We start from the raw sequence: 14,277 nt of genomic DNA on the forward strand, positions 1-14,277 counted from the left end.
TCTTTCCAGCTCTTTCTGCAGTGTTTGGTGCTTGATGGATATTTATTGAATGAATAGGTAATGAGCAACTACTGTTTTGTTGATGATTTTCCCCAGCACTTCCCAGAGAACCCTGTGTGCTAAATGTGTGGCAGCAGCACTCCTTATTTGCAAAATGAAAAAAAAAAAAGTGAGTGCATATATGTGTCAATGCATGAATGGACAGATGGATCTAACATTTCGCTTGCTTTGCTTTTTTACCTGCAACACAGCTACCTGAAGACTGAGTCTCGGAGCTGTTGCTGTAGTAGAGTAGGTACAGCCACCTCCCGCGATCCTGCGATGCCAGCATCCCGTGTGGGTGCAGGTTTGTGTTGTGGCTGTTCCCCATTGATCCTGCTCCTTCATCTATCCAGCAAAGGATGGGCCAAGTCTTTGGGCCCCTGCACCGCTGTGGGAGACCCGGGAGCAGCTCCTGGCTCCTGGCTTCAGACCAACCCCAGTCCTGGTCGTTGCAGCCCTTCAGGTAGTAAACAGACACGCTCTGTAACTGCCTCTCAGATAAAGAAAGACCAGGTCCCTGCCTTTGCGACAGCGTGCGCTTAGACCTAAGGGGGATGATGCTGGAAAAGGGCAATGCCTTCTCTCCGAAAAATGAACTTTTCGGGAAATTTGCATGAGCCACTCCACCCCTGTCCCTGCAGAGGACACACTGACCTGGCCAAAACGTGTGGCTTCATGCCAGGCAAGTGTGCCAAGCTCACTAAGGTTCCACTTTGGATTTTCCTCCCAATCTTCCTTGGACCCACTAGTTGCCATGTGGTATGCCTATACAGGTAAGCAGTGCTGTGTGCTGGTGAAGAGAATGGACGATCTCCAGAGATGCTTCAAGTGAATCACTTTGTCATGGGGAAAGGGGATGAGGAAAGGTGACCTCGGACCGTGTCTCACGTAGAAGGGTTTCGTGCGGACAGGACAGTGAGCAAAACAAGATTTATTAAAGTCAGAAACCTTCTGCCTCAGTATTACAAAGAGACCCAGAAGAAGCTCCTGGCTGTAGGTTCTGGCCGTTATTCCTTTTTGGGGAGTAACCAGCAGATGGGTGCTTCTCTCTGTCTCCCTCTCTGTGACTTTTTTAAAAGAGAATATTTAAGGGCCTAGCTTGGTAGCCTAGTGGCTAAAATCCTTGCTTTGCTTGAGCCTGGATCCCAAATGGGTACCGGTTCTAATCCCAGCAGCCCCACTTCCCACCCAGCTCCCTGCCTGTGGCCTGGGAAAGTAGTCGAGGACAGTCAAAGCCTTGGGACCCTGCACCCATGTGGGAAACCCCAAAGAAGTTCCTGGCTCTTGGCTTGGGTTTGGCTCAGCTCCAGCCGTTGTGGCCACTTGGGGAGTGAGTCTCTATATACCTCACTTTCAATAAACATAAATGAATCTTTTTTTTTTTTAAGAGTATTTGTTTGGAAAGCAGGTATTTATTTGAAAGACGGTTACAAAGAGACAGGAAGAGACAGAGCGAACTCCAATCTACTGGTTCACTCCCCAAGTGACTGCAAACACCTGCAACAAATAGAAGCCAAGAGCCAGGCCCGAGCACTATGACCATCTTCCACTGCCTTCCCAGGCAAATTATTGGGGAGCTGGATCAGAAGTGGAGCAACCAAGACTCGAAGTGGTGTCTGTATAGTCTCCTGGCCCACCTGGATGTTTCAGTGAAGGACACATGGTTGGTTGGTCACATTTCAGCGTTCCAGGAATCTGCAGACACCAGACAATAAGTGCATATGTTGAATCTGGCTGTGATATTTTTAGTGTTTATTTTTATTTGAAAGGCAGATTTTTTACAGAGAGAGGGAGAGACAGTGAAAGATTTTCCTTCTGCTGATTCCCTCCCCAAATGCCCACAGTGTCCAAAGCTGAGCTGATCCAAGGCTAGGACCTTCTTCCAAGTCTCCCATGCAGGTGCAGGGTTCTGAGGCTTTGGCCCATCCTCTACTGCTTTCAGAGGCCGTAAGCAGAGGGCTGGATGGCAAGTGGAGCAGCTGGGACAAGAACCGGCACCCACATGAGATGCCAGTGCTTACAGGTGAAGGATTAGCATGTTGATCCACCTCCTCCCCTCCCTGCAACACTTCTAAAAGCTACATCTTGAACTGGGTTTTGGTAACACACACAGTCTGGACTTTGTAGTCCACCCGCAGGGCCCATCCTGAATCTCAGAGCAGGGAGTGAACTGCAGGCAAAGTGCATCTCCGCTGCAGCACGGGTTTCCTGGAAAGCCAGCAACCTGCCTGTCAAGCGCAGGACCTGAAGCTTCACCTGCTGTCACTCAGCTGGCAGGGGACTTTGCAGGATGACTTCGATGGGGAAAGCGTTTTTATGTTAAAAACAAATACTGAGGCAGATGGAGCCTCCCCCTTCCCTAAGTAGATTTTCCCCAGAGCACATAGTTCCCTTGACCTTAAATTTGACCTCAGCGCTTTCTTCAGAAACTAAGCTGGTTAAAAGTACGAGTCATGGCATCTAACTGCTTGAAGTAAAGATGAGGATGGGGCAGTGTGTGGAGGGGGCATTGTCCCAGGCATTTGCGGGAGGGCAGAAGAACCCATTGTTGCTCTACTCTTCCAGCCAACTGTCATGAGACTGGACCACCATCTACACTCATCCACAACCCACCAAAGCATCTGCTCCGGGGCTGTTGCCTTCCTTTGCAGTTGAGCACAGTCTGAGTGTTAAGTATGCAATTGTGGTCCTGCTGTCTGCCTCATTTCTCCTGGGGGATCCTCCTCCCCTAGCACATCCCAGCTTGGCAAAACAGTGACCACGGGAGTCACAGTGGGGGAGGTGAGGTCACCACCCAGCCGCTGGCAGGACCAGCCAGACAGCAGAGGCACTGGGTTCCTGGCAAACTGCACTGGGAAAATCTCAAGTTTATTTCTTCAGCCAACATTTACTGAACGCTTCCTGCCCTGCAGACATCCCCGAAGGGACTCTGGGCTGCTGCTGAAGTGGACGGGGAAATAAAACAATATGTTCTTCAGGCACTTCATGCCACCAGGTGTTTGTGGGTATCAACTAACAAAACAAGTGATGTCGGATGGTGAGAAGGCAATGGGAAAACGGTCTCCACAGACTGTTTCCAACCTGTCCTGAATTCTTACCTGTCCACGCAGAGGCCACTCCCAGAGGCAGGTAAGCAGCACGCATGCCTAGCCCACTCTTCCTGACCATGTGCCTCTCCGCTGCAGTTCTCCTAGAGTCAGTCCCGTGCACCTGCGTGGCTCTGGTCAGTCAGTCTCCCTCTGCTGAGATCTGTTCCTCCCCAGGTAGCAGGTCCTCCCCTGTTCCCTGGCCTTGGCTTTGTGGTCCAGCTCACCATCCCTACTCCAGCACTTGCCTGAGGGTTTGCTTCCAGATTCAGAATCTCTGCCATTCCTGGGCACCTGACTTCTTTCACTACTTTTCCAAGGTTGGGATACCTGTAGTTTAAAAACAAAACAAAAAGCCACTCAAGATCCTGGACAAGTTAATAGCTTACTGAGCCTCAGATCTTTTTCCTCTACAAAATGGGGATTGTAATGGTGGCCACCTGCAGTGGGTTCCGCAGGGAATCCCCTGAGAGGATAGAGGCAAAGTGGCTTGCAGAGACTTTGTGCCTTCCAGGTGCCGAGTCAGGACAGCTGCTGGCTTGTAAGTGACTGATTGGCAGCACAGGCACCCGCACTCAGCCCCCTTGCCCTCCTCCCCACCCTGCTCCTGACACGCTGTCATTCCCAGCTCCCCTTTCATCATGGAGCTTAGCTGGCTGGAATCTTTGCCTCTGGCCACTAAAGGAGAAAAGTCCTTCAACGGACCGGTCCCCACCCTCCCTCCCACCACTGTCTCAGTCAGACAGAAGGCAGCCTTGCTTCTAAATCAGGGCATGCCGGCTGGCTCTCCTGTTGTTTTGAAAGATAAAGTGTGTCCTCTCAGAGAGGAAGCAGTCTCTGGCCCGGCCTCAAACCTGGACACCCGTGATCACTCTCACTGCTACTCAATGGGGACAGTTTCTCCAGGCGTCTCTTACAGCACCTCAGTGTCACTGCCAGGTCCTTCTGTCCCCTCCCAGGCTGGCCCAGCTGACAATGCGCGTGGATTTTCCCTAGCTGCTGCCTCTGGTACATTCTGATCAGAGGTCAGTGGAGACCCATTCTCCCCAGCAGAATGGTTTCCACAGCCAAGATACTTCACGTTTCTGAACTTGCTTGCCAGTACTATAAAGCGGGGGTGATTACTTCGATCTCAAAGGATTGTTGGGGCAGCACTATAAGATCAAGTGCATTACAAAGCACCTAGTGAAGGATAAGCATAGGACAGATGGTAGTTTGGGGCCTGGGGTTGTGGCAGAGCGGTGTTACAGGGGAAACCAGCATAAAGGACGGAGACGACCTTGGTTCTTATCTCACGTGAAAGAATTTCCCCGTGGATGTGACCCTAACTACCTCTTAGCCCGTCTGTCACAGCAGTTTAACAACCTGCTTGGAATGACTGCATCCTCTATCATGGCTCCACTTCGGATCCAGCCTACTGCTAACGCTCCTGGGAAAGCAGAAGAGGATTCAAGTTCTTGCAGCCCTGCCATCCATGAAGAAGAACAGGATGGGGTTCCTGGTTCCTGGGCTCGGTCTGGCACAGACCTGCTGTGGCAGCCCTTTGGAGACTGAACCAATGGATGGAAGATTCTCTCTCTGTTGCTGTTTGAAATGAAAAAAAAAAATTATTTTTCTTTTTAAAACGTATTTTTAGGGCTCAGCACAGCCTAGTGGCTAAATTCTCACCTTGTATGTGCTGAGGTGATCCCATGTAGGCACCAAATCATGTCCCGCTGCTCACTTCCCGTCCAGTTCCCTGCTTATGGTCTAGCAAGGCAGTAGAGGATGGACCAATGCCTTGGGACCTTGTACCCACATAAGTGACCCAGAAGATGCTCCTGGCTCCTGATTTTGGATCGGCTGAACCCTAGCCATTGTGGCCACGTAGGGAGTGAAACAGTGGATGGAAGATCTTTCTGTCTCTCCTTCTCTCTGTAAATCTGCCGTTCCAATAAAAATAAGTAAATCTTTAAAACACACTCCAGAGACAGCCTGTTCAGAGCTCTCCATTGTGGGGAGACCCAGGAACTCTGAAAGAATAACTGGAGTTGGAAGTACAAACAAGATGCTTAGCACCGCAGAGTTCAAGCCATGAATCTCACCCAGCACCTGCAGTTCTCCGCTGCTGTTACATTCCCAGGATATGAATACAAATTTTTAATCCAACAAGGACTGAGGGTGACAATCCCACTCCTTGCTGAACTGGTTTGCTGGAGAGGACAGAACTCCCATTTTGGACCACCTTGTGTGAATGAACAAGTAAGGAGCTGGTGCTGTGGAGCAGTAGGCTAAGCCACCACCTGTGGTAGCAACATCTTGTGTGGTGCCTGTTCATGTCCTGTGGACTACTTTTTTTTTTTTCTTGAGATTTATTTATCTCTTGGAAACATAGATTAGATTAACAGAGAGGAGAGACAGAAAGATCTTCCATCTGCTGGTTCGATTCACTCCCCAAGTAGCTGCACTGGTTGGAGCTGAGGTGATCTGAAGCCAGGAGATTCTTTGGGTCTTCCACACGGGTGCAGGGTCCCAAGGCCTTAGGCCATCCTTGACTGCTTTCCTAGGCCACAGGCAGGGAGCTGGATGGGAAGCAGAGCAGCCAGGACATGAACTGACGTTTATATGGGATCCCGGTACATGCAAGGCGAGGACTTTAGCCACAAGGCTACTGTGCCGGGCCCAGAAACACAGTCTTTCAAATGATCATTATCTTTTCCAGTGAACAAGAGTCGGCACTCACACAGGGTCTGTGCCTGTACAAGCTTTCCATCGTCACCCCAGCAGAAGTCAAGGGTCAGAAGCTGCTCAAGAAAGCACCTGGTGCTGGGAAAACCTTGAAGAGCATGGAAGGACTGCGCCTGGAGCAGGTACAAGTCAGAGCTGGGGGGGCGCCTGACCTCAGATTCCAAGGTGGCAGAATCTGCCCCCAAGTGCCACTCTGATCACAGGACACGCTGCCTCCTGGCCATTCTGCTGAGAGCACAGCAACCTGTCTTTCATCCTGCCCAAGGCAGGGGGAGGGGTGAACAAGGAAGAAGAACTTGTCATTTTACTGAATTAAAAAAAAAAAAAAGAAAGAAAGAAAGAAAAGAAAAGAAAAGCAAGGACAGCCTGAATTCCCACAGGCCTCCCTTTGCTAAGAGGATGTGGAGGTCAACGAGCTGGAGGCAGCTCAGCTCTGGCCTGGCTGGACCCATAGCCCCAACCATTGTTTTGGTCCCAGGCACTGCACAGGGAGCTGTGACAGCCACTAGGAGGTCAGTACATTTCAGGACCTGAGAGAGGGCCATACAGACACAGCACAGTGCTGACACCCCCCACCTCAGTTGTATCTGAAACATTTCCTCACTTATGAGAAATCTGGACTTACTGGATAATGGATTATTTTTTATTTGTTTATTTATTTATATTGGAAAGGCAGATTTACAAAGAGGAGACAGAAAAATCCATCTGCTGATTCACTCCCCAAGTGACTGCAACAGCCAGAGTTGAGCCAATCCAAAGCCAGGAGCTTTTCTAGGTCTCCCACGCGGGTGCAGGGTCTCAAGGCTTTGGGCCGTCTTTGACTGCTTTCCCAGACCACAAGCAGGGAGCTGGATGGGGAGTGGAGCAGTCAGGACACAAACCAGCACTCATATGGGATCCCAGAGCCTGCCAGGCAAGGATTTAAGCCACTAGGCTACCATGTTGGGCCCTGGATAATCGACTTTTTTAATATCCTTATTGAAAATTTATTTACTTTAATTGGAAAGGCAGATTAATAGAGCAACAGAGAGAAAGAGGATCTTCTGTCCATTGGTTTACTCCCCAAATGGCCACAATGGCTGGAGCTGAGCCACTCTGAAGCCAGGAGCCAGGAGCTTCCTCCAGGTCTCCCATGCAGGTGCAGGGTCCCAAGGTTTTGGGCCATCCTAGACTGCTTTCCCAGGCCACAAGTAGGAAGCTAGATGGGATGTGGAGGAGCTGGGATACGAACTGTTGCCCATATGGGATCATCTTGGCACATGCAAGGCAAGGATTAGCCAACCGAGCCATCAGCCGGGCATGGATAATGAAGTTTTCAAGGAGGAACACAGCCAGGAATGCTGCAGTTGTGCCTTATTTTTAACTCATACCAGAAGAAATTGATGCAGCTGATGTGGAAGCCAGTACTTGGGTCCCTACTAGTACCATGCCCATGCCTGCCTCGGGACCCAAGGAGGTTGTTCTGACTTCAGAGGGACAAAATCTTGTCAGGTGACAGGTCCAACGGTAGAAGGAACATGGTAATAGTGGGTCCTCACACTGCTGCGGTCCTTGCAGAGCTAGTGATGTGCATGTAAACGTTGCCCACAGGGTGGTATGGCCTCTGCTTTGCATGGGTTCCAAGGAAGAACGCAACCCCGGGCTGAGTGTGTCTTGGAGGAACGCCCTCAGAAAAGGGCGTTGGACTGTGTAGCAGCAGGAGGGCACAGACTTAGCAATGCCCAGGGGCACAATGTGGGGGAGTGTGATGATGGAGGTGGTGGGGGCAGGCCACTGAGGATGGGACCCAGCTGCAGAGCAGTTAGGCGTAGAGGTGAGAAGAAACCGGAAGTGAAGTCCAGGCCTACCATCTGCAGGGCCAGGGCCTGCTCTGGCCAGATCGGGGCACCCACGGCTGGTTCTGAGCACTGGACAATGTGAGGGGAGAGTGAGGTGGGTGGTGGTGGGCAGGACGAGGCAGAGTGGGGTGTGCAGGGTGGTGCAACATTCCAGCTGACAGCCAGTGAGGTCAGGATGGGTGGCAGCCACTTCCAAGGTGGGATTCAGGGAGTGAGGGCAGACAGTATTTTTCCTTCTTCTTAAGATTTATTTATTTGAAAGGCAGAGCGTGGATGGGGAAGGAGAGTGAGAAACAGCCAAAGGGGCAGGGAAGTTAAACCCAGAGGCCAAAAACTCTACCCAAGTTTTCCAAGTACTTGGGCCATCCTCTGCTGCCTCCCAGATGCATGATCAGGTGCTGGATCGGAACCGGAGCAATGATACGGGATGGTGCACAGCAAGCAGCGGCTTGGCCAGCTGCATGGCATCGCCGGCTGCGGCTGGGATAGACACTCCCCGCTGGCCGCCCTTGACCTTCCTAGAGAGAAAGGAGTGTGTTGCTGTTAGGGATGCCAGCAGAGTAAGCCTGAATTATCTTAGAGGAACTGCTAAGCGGGGTCTGGCTGGCATGCATGGCTGGAAGAGGTAGACACAAGGAAAATCAAGGTCACAAGGACCCTCTGTGATTCTTGCTCCAAGCGGGTTCAGCCTAGGTGAACAGCAGCCCTCCTCAGGCTGCTGGCCAAGGGTCAAGCTTGGCTCATTTCCTCACTGACTTTGAACCTGATTTCCCCGGGAGGCACCTTGCCTTGTGCCACACCCAGGAGAGCAGTGGTCAGCCTAGCTTTCTGGACACTCAGCTCCTCCACGAGGCCATAGCACACGCCCATGTCATTCGGGAGTTCTGATCCCCAGTTGGGATCAAATCCGCACCCTGCAGTCTGGGGTTAGCTGCTCCGGGACCAAGTTTAGAATCCTGGCTCAGAAGTGTACTTCACCTCTTGGGGCTTCAGTTTCCCCTTACCGTTCCAGCTAGGTTGAAAGGTGATGATCTTGTATATCTGACTTTGCAATACAAATAAATCAATATTAAAAAAATGGGGGGGGGGCAGGTGCAGTGGCCTAGCAGCCAAAGTCCTCGCAGGGATCCCATATGGGTACCAGTTCTAATCCCGGTAACTTCACTTCCCATCCAGCTCCCTGCCTGTGGCCTGGGAAAGCAGTCGAGGACAGCCCAAAGCCTTGGGTTCCTGCACCCACGTGGGAGACCTGGAGAAAGTTTCTTTCCTGGCTCCTGGCTTCAAATCAGTGCAGCACTGGCCGTTGTGGTCGCTTGGGGAGTAAATCATTGGATGGAAGATCTTCCTCTCCGTCTCTCCTCCTCTCTGTATATCTGATTTTGCAATAAAAATAAATAAACCTTTAAAAAAAAGAATAGAAAGGTGACAATCTGAGCAGAAATCAGCATGGAACCCAAGGGAAGCAGACACACGCGGGAGCAGCCTGCCCCATCCCCACCTTTCCTACTACTGTTTTTCCATGGCTCCCTGCCCATTCTGAGTTCAAGGGTCTTATCTCAGAGGAGAAAGAAGACAACAAAACTCTGCTGACTCACCTCTTCCCAACAAGCAGCAACCAGGGCTGTATCAGGCTGAAGTTAGGAGCCCAGAACTCCTCTCGGCTCTCCTACACGGGGTGGCAGAAACTGCCAGGGTCTGCACTGGCAGGATGCTGGAGTCAGGAGACAAACCCAGGAACCCATTTGGAGATAAGGGTCTTAGCCACTGGGCTGCCAGCTCCCCACAGGGCAGTGTATTGAACAGGGATCATGGAAGCTGTTCCAACACAAGCAGCCGATTCTGTCAATTTCCTGACACACTGACTTCTGAACCTGAAAGCCTTTTTTTTTTTTTAAGATAAGTCATGCGACCTTCATGCAAGATATAAGATCAATAATAGTCCTTTCAATACTTTTTGAAAGTATTGGTTTTGATCATGGGTTTTGATATTTTTGTTATTTCCATTTCTTCAAAATAGTTTTTCTTTTATTAAATTCTTCACTAACTCATAGGTCATACAGTAGCATCGTTTTCTCCAAGGTTTTTATTTTCTTTTTCATTTCTTCAGCAACACATTGGTCATTCAATAGCATGTTATTTAACTTCTTGGTGTTGTCAATTTTTAAACTTTATTCCTGTTGTTGATTTTGTTTTATGGCTTTTCATTTAAGGGACTATATAGTAATTGTGTAATGGAGACTATCATATCCAGATGTGGATATAATGCAGTGTGCATCTCTACTTTCAAATCAAAGATGGACTGCCAATGAAACTGTTAGATATATCTTGACAATAAGATGCCGGACTCTCTGCCATTGAATAGCAGAATGATGGACTTGAGACTGCTTTTGAAGAATTATAATTGTAATAATATAGGGGAAATCAGTAGTGGGGGGGAGGAAATTTGGAGAAAGAGTAAGGGAAATCCCAGAGCCTATGGAATTGTATCTGTATCATAAAACATACACACACACACACTCTCTCTCCCTCTCTCTCTCTTTCCCTCTCTCTCTTTCTCTCTCTCTGTCTCTCTCAGCACCCTCTTTGGCCCAAGTTAAATAAACCAGCATTGCAGCTAAGTACCTGCTCAAATGCTTCCACTTGGGTAAAAGTCCTTATCTCAGCTACCAGGCAATCTGGGGGATGCTCAGGTGACGTTTCGTCCAAGCGCACACTTCCACAGGTCTGTCAGGTGACCATGCTTCCCGAGATCTCTGTGCACGGTCGGAACTAGGGAACAGACATTCCCCAGTCAACCTGCTTTCTTTAACCGGATCCCTAGCAGTGGGATGACTCAGGCCCAGGGTCTGATGGGGATGGGGTCCTGAACATCACTGTTTGTAGAACCTGAACAATTAGAAGAGACCTATATGGGGGCCAGCACTGCCAGCACTGCCAGCACACCAGTCCAGGGTGCCGCATGGTACCCCAGCATCCCATCCGGAACTGCCAAGTAGTCTCAGCTGCTGCATAATGAATCCAGCTCCTTGCTACTGACCTGGGAAAGCAGCCTACATATGGTGGCCCAACTACCTGAATCTCTGTCATGGATGTGGGAGACCTGCCTGGGGCTCCTAGCTCTTGGCTGCCACTTAGTCCAGCCCCAGCCATTGAGGCTATTTGAGCAGTCAATCAGCAGATGAAAGATTTCTCTCTCCCCTTTCTACTCTGTCATTTAAAAAAATTATTTTTAACTTATTTAAGTCATATTGACAGGGAGGGACAGAAAGAGACCTTCCATCTACTGGTTCACTTCCCAAATGGCTACAATGGCTGCAGCTGGGTCAGGTGGAGGTCAGGAACTCCAGTCAGGTCTCCTATGTGGGTGTCAGGGGCCCAAATATTTGGGCCATCTTCCTCTACTTTTCCCAAGTCACCAGCAGGGAGCTGGATCAGAAGCAGAGCAGCTGGGACACAAACAAGTATTTATATGGGATGCCAGTATCACAGGCGGTAGCTTTACCCAACATATCACAACGTTTGCTCCCACTCTGGCTTTTAAATAGTAAACTTTTATCTTAAAAATTAAAAATTTTATTTTTGATAATTACATAGTTGAGAATCGATGCATGATGATGTATGTATGTGGAACAATGATTAGGGTGGGAATGGTTGAGGAACAGGGGAAAGCAGATGAGACCATGGTTTCAATGTTCTTTTTCTTCTTCCTCTATCTTGGGGAAAGACATTTTTATCAAGTTGAAACCCACTGGCCTCTCCGTTCCTGGGGTTAATGTCTGCAGGCATTTCCTGAACACAGCTGGGTAGGATTAGCTCTTGGTGATTAAAACATCTTTCTAAAGACATCCCGGGAATCACCCTCTAATCCAGCCTGGCTCTGTGTCCCAGCATCAAGGATGCAAACCCTCCCAGGACATGACCATGGCTGCTGTTGGAGGGGCAGGGCTTTGAGATGGGCTTTGCTCAAGGGTGACTCTCCATCAGAAGAGTCAGCTGTCATTCTTTTCTGCTATGTGATGCTGTGGCCTGCAACAAACTACCTCATGGTTCTGTTAAAAATGAGTTTGTACCCAGCATATGGCTCAATGGGCAAGTGCCAGGATCCTACATGGGCGCTGGTTTATATTCTGGCTGTTCCACTTCCTGTCCAGTTCCCTGCTTGTGACCTGGGAAAGCAGTCGAGGACGACCCAGAGCCTTGGGACCCCACACCTGTGTGGGAGACCAGGAAGAGCTCTGGCTCCTGGTTTTGGATCGGCTCAGCTCTGGCTGTTGCAGCCATTTGGGGTGTGAAACAGTAAGTGGAAGATCTCTTTGTAAATCTGTCTTTCCAATAAAAATCAATAAATCTTTAAAAAATTCATTCAAGCTCGGTGCTTTGCACCTTTTAAGCTCATAATGGACTTTGGTTTTCAACATTTGTTATAAGTAGGCACGGTGTTCAGTGGGCTGAGGGGGCATCCTGAGCACTGCATGGGGCTGCAGGCTTGTAGGGAACCACAGGACTGCTTCGATGAAAGGTTAGTCATATTAGGTGGTCCAGCATTCTCAGGGCAGTGACTAATATCTTAAATAAGTTATAAACACACTTAACAGCTTTAGTATCGGTTTCTTATTTTGGAATCTGGGGAAGAAAAAAAAAAAGCTAGAACTTATAATTACCAGAGTCTGGGTGAGAAGTCACTACTTTTCAGAACCTGTTGTTACTGCTTTGGGAATGATCTTTGCTCACAGACCCACACATGCCCTCAGGATGGCTGTACACCGCCCCCCTCCTCTGAGCACCATCAAGCCAGGTGCCAAGCCCCCCTCCCTGCCTTATCTGTTTGGAAGAAATGCAAAGTCGTAGGAAGATTTAAAAATCAAATTGGTTTCATTTCTAACTAGTCGAACCGGTTCAGAGAAAGACCAGGAGCTGTCTCTCCTCTAGCCGGTTCCTCGGAAGGAGGGGCCCTTTGTGTCCATCTTCATTCATTGAATTTAAAACGTGGGGGGCTTCCTTACAAGAGCAGCAGATGCAGAGTAGGAAGGACACAGAGCCCCTGGCTTCAAATTACCTGCATGGGAAGGAAGCTAGGATTTGAATCACTAAGTCGGAAAGGCTGGCTGGAACAAGCTCACACTCACCCTGTGTCTGCCTGCTGACCGGCTTACTGCTCCACCAACCAAGAGCTGATCCTGCCAGACACCCAGGGCAGAAGAGTGGCTTGGGAATGTTTGGGAGGTGTGGTGGGCAGCAACGATCCTGAAGCCAGCAGGAGGTCACTGCAACAGACACACAGCCAGCCCTGCTTGCAGCCCACTTTCTTCTGGGGCAAACACAAAGGGGCCTTTAGCCTCTCCCATCAGGTAGACTGGCACTACTCAGCTCTGCCCTGGTGGTGGGGGTAAGGGGCGTGGAGGGAGGAAGGCCCATGCATGTATTCTATGGGACACCTACTTCCTGGAAGGGCACTGCTGGCAGCCAGGGCCCAGTGGGGTCCCTGGGAGGAAGGATCTAAGTGGAAGGTCACGGGGTGACCTTGGTGAGAATGGACAGGGAGAAGTGAGAAACAGTTTGCCTGGGTACCTTCTTCCCCTCTCAGAGAATGGCAAAGCTGGCGGAGGCGATGTGGAGTTGGCTTCAAAAGCAGCAATGGGGAAGGGAAAAACCTCAAAACAAACAGTGGGAACAGAAGGTTTGCGTGGGAAGGTGGCTTGCAGCGCTCTAAAACAAGCAGTGTCTCTGTTGTTAGGAAACCTAGGGGGCCCTCGGTGCCTGCGCCGGCTGCTCCTTCGGGGCTGGGGTTTTGGCAAGAGGGAAGAGTGAGACCAGGCAGCGGGCAGAGGCTGTCCTGAGCAGGGGAAAGGCCACCCACTGCCCATGGCTGCCACCCACTGCCCATGGCTGCCACCCACTGCCCGTGGCTGCCACCCACTGCCCGTGGCTGCCCAGGGCCTGCCTCCAGCCTGCAGTGCCTGCACCTGTCCTGATTAGAAACAGATACACACACGGAGAGTGAAACCTCCAAGTACAGCAGAAGCAAGGGAGCTCAGGCCCTGCCAACCCACATCTGGTGCAAGGGCCTGGGCCGGTGAACTCCCAAGCCCCTCTCATCAATCCCCATGTCCCTGGTGGAGCCTGACCAGAAGCCGGGAGGAGGGGCCATACTGGCCAGCCTGAGGGGTGGGCAGGGGAGGGAGAGCAGGGTGAGGGCACAGCGAGGAAGCCAGGCTCCCTAGCATATCTGGGTATCTGATGAGGTTGGGGGGGGGGCGAGGTGCAGGCAGGTTAAAGAGGGACGATAATCACCAATCCCCGGGGCAGCTCATGACCACTCACTGCCCACGTGATCAGACTACCCAGCATTTATTTATCAAAAAGCTGTAGGAGAACTTTTTTCTCGGGTGGCCTACAGCCAGAAGGAAAACAGGACATGAAGTCATCCACTCAAGAGTGAAAAACAAAATGTTTGCAAAAACTGACAGGTAACATTTATTAAAACATGTCATACAAAAGGGCGTGGTCTCTTCTATAAGAAGAAAATATTAAACAGTAACATTCAATTAAGTAAAACCATGCTGTACATTGAAGACAGCAATATA

The sequence above is a fragment of the Ochotona curzoniae genome, unplaced genomic scaffold, assembly GCF_017591425.1.
Source record: "Ochotona curzoniae isolate NIBS_2020 unplaced genomic scaffold, NIBS_Ocur_1.0 scaffold_3208, whole genome shotgun sequence".
Lineage (NCBI taxonomy): Eukaryota > Metazoa > Chordata > Mammalia > Lagomorpha > Ochotonidae > Ochotona > Ochotona curzoniae.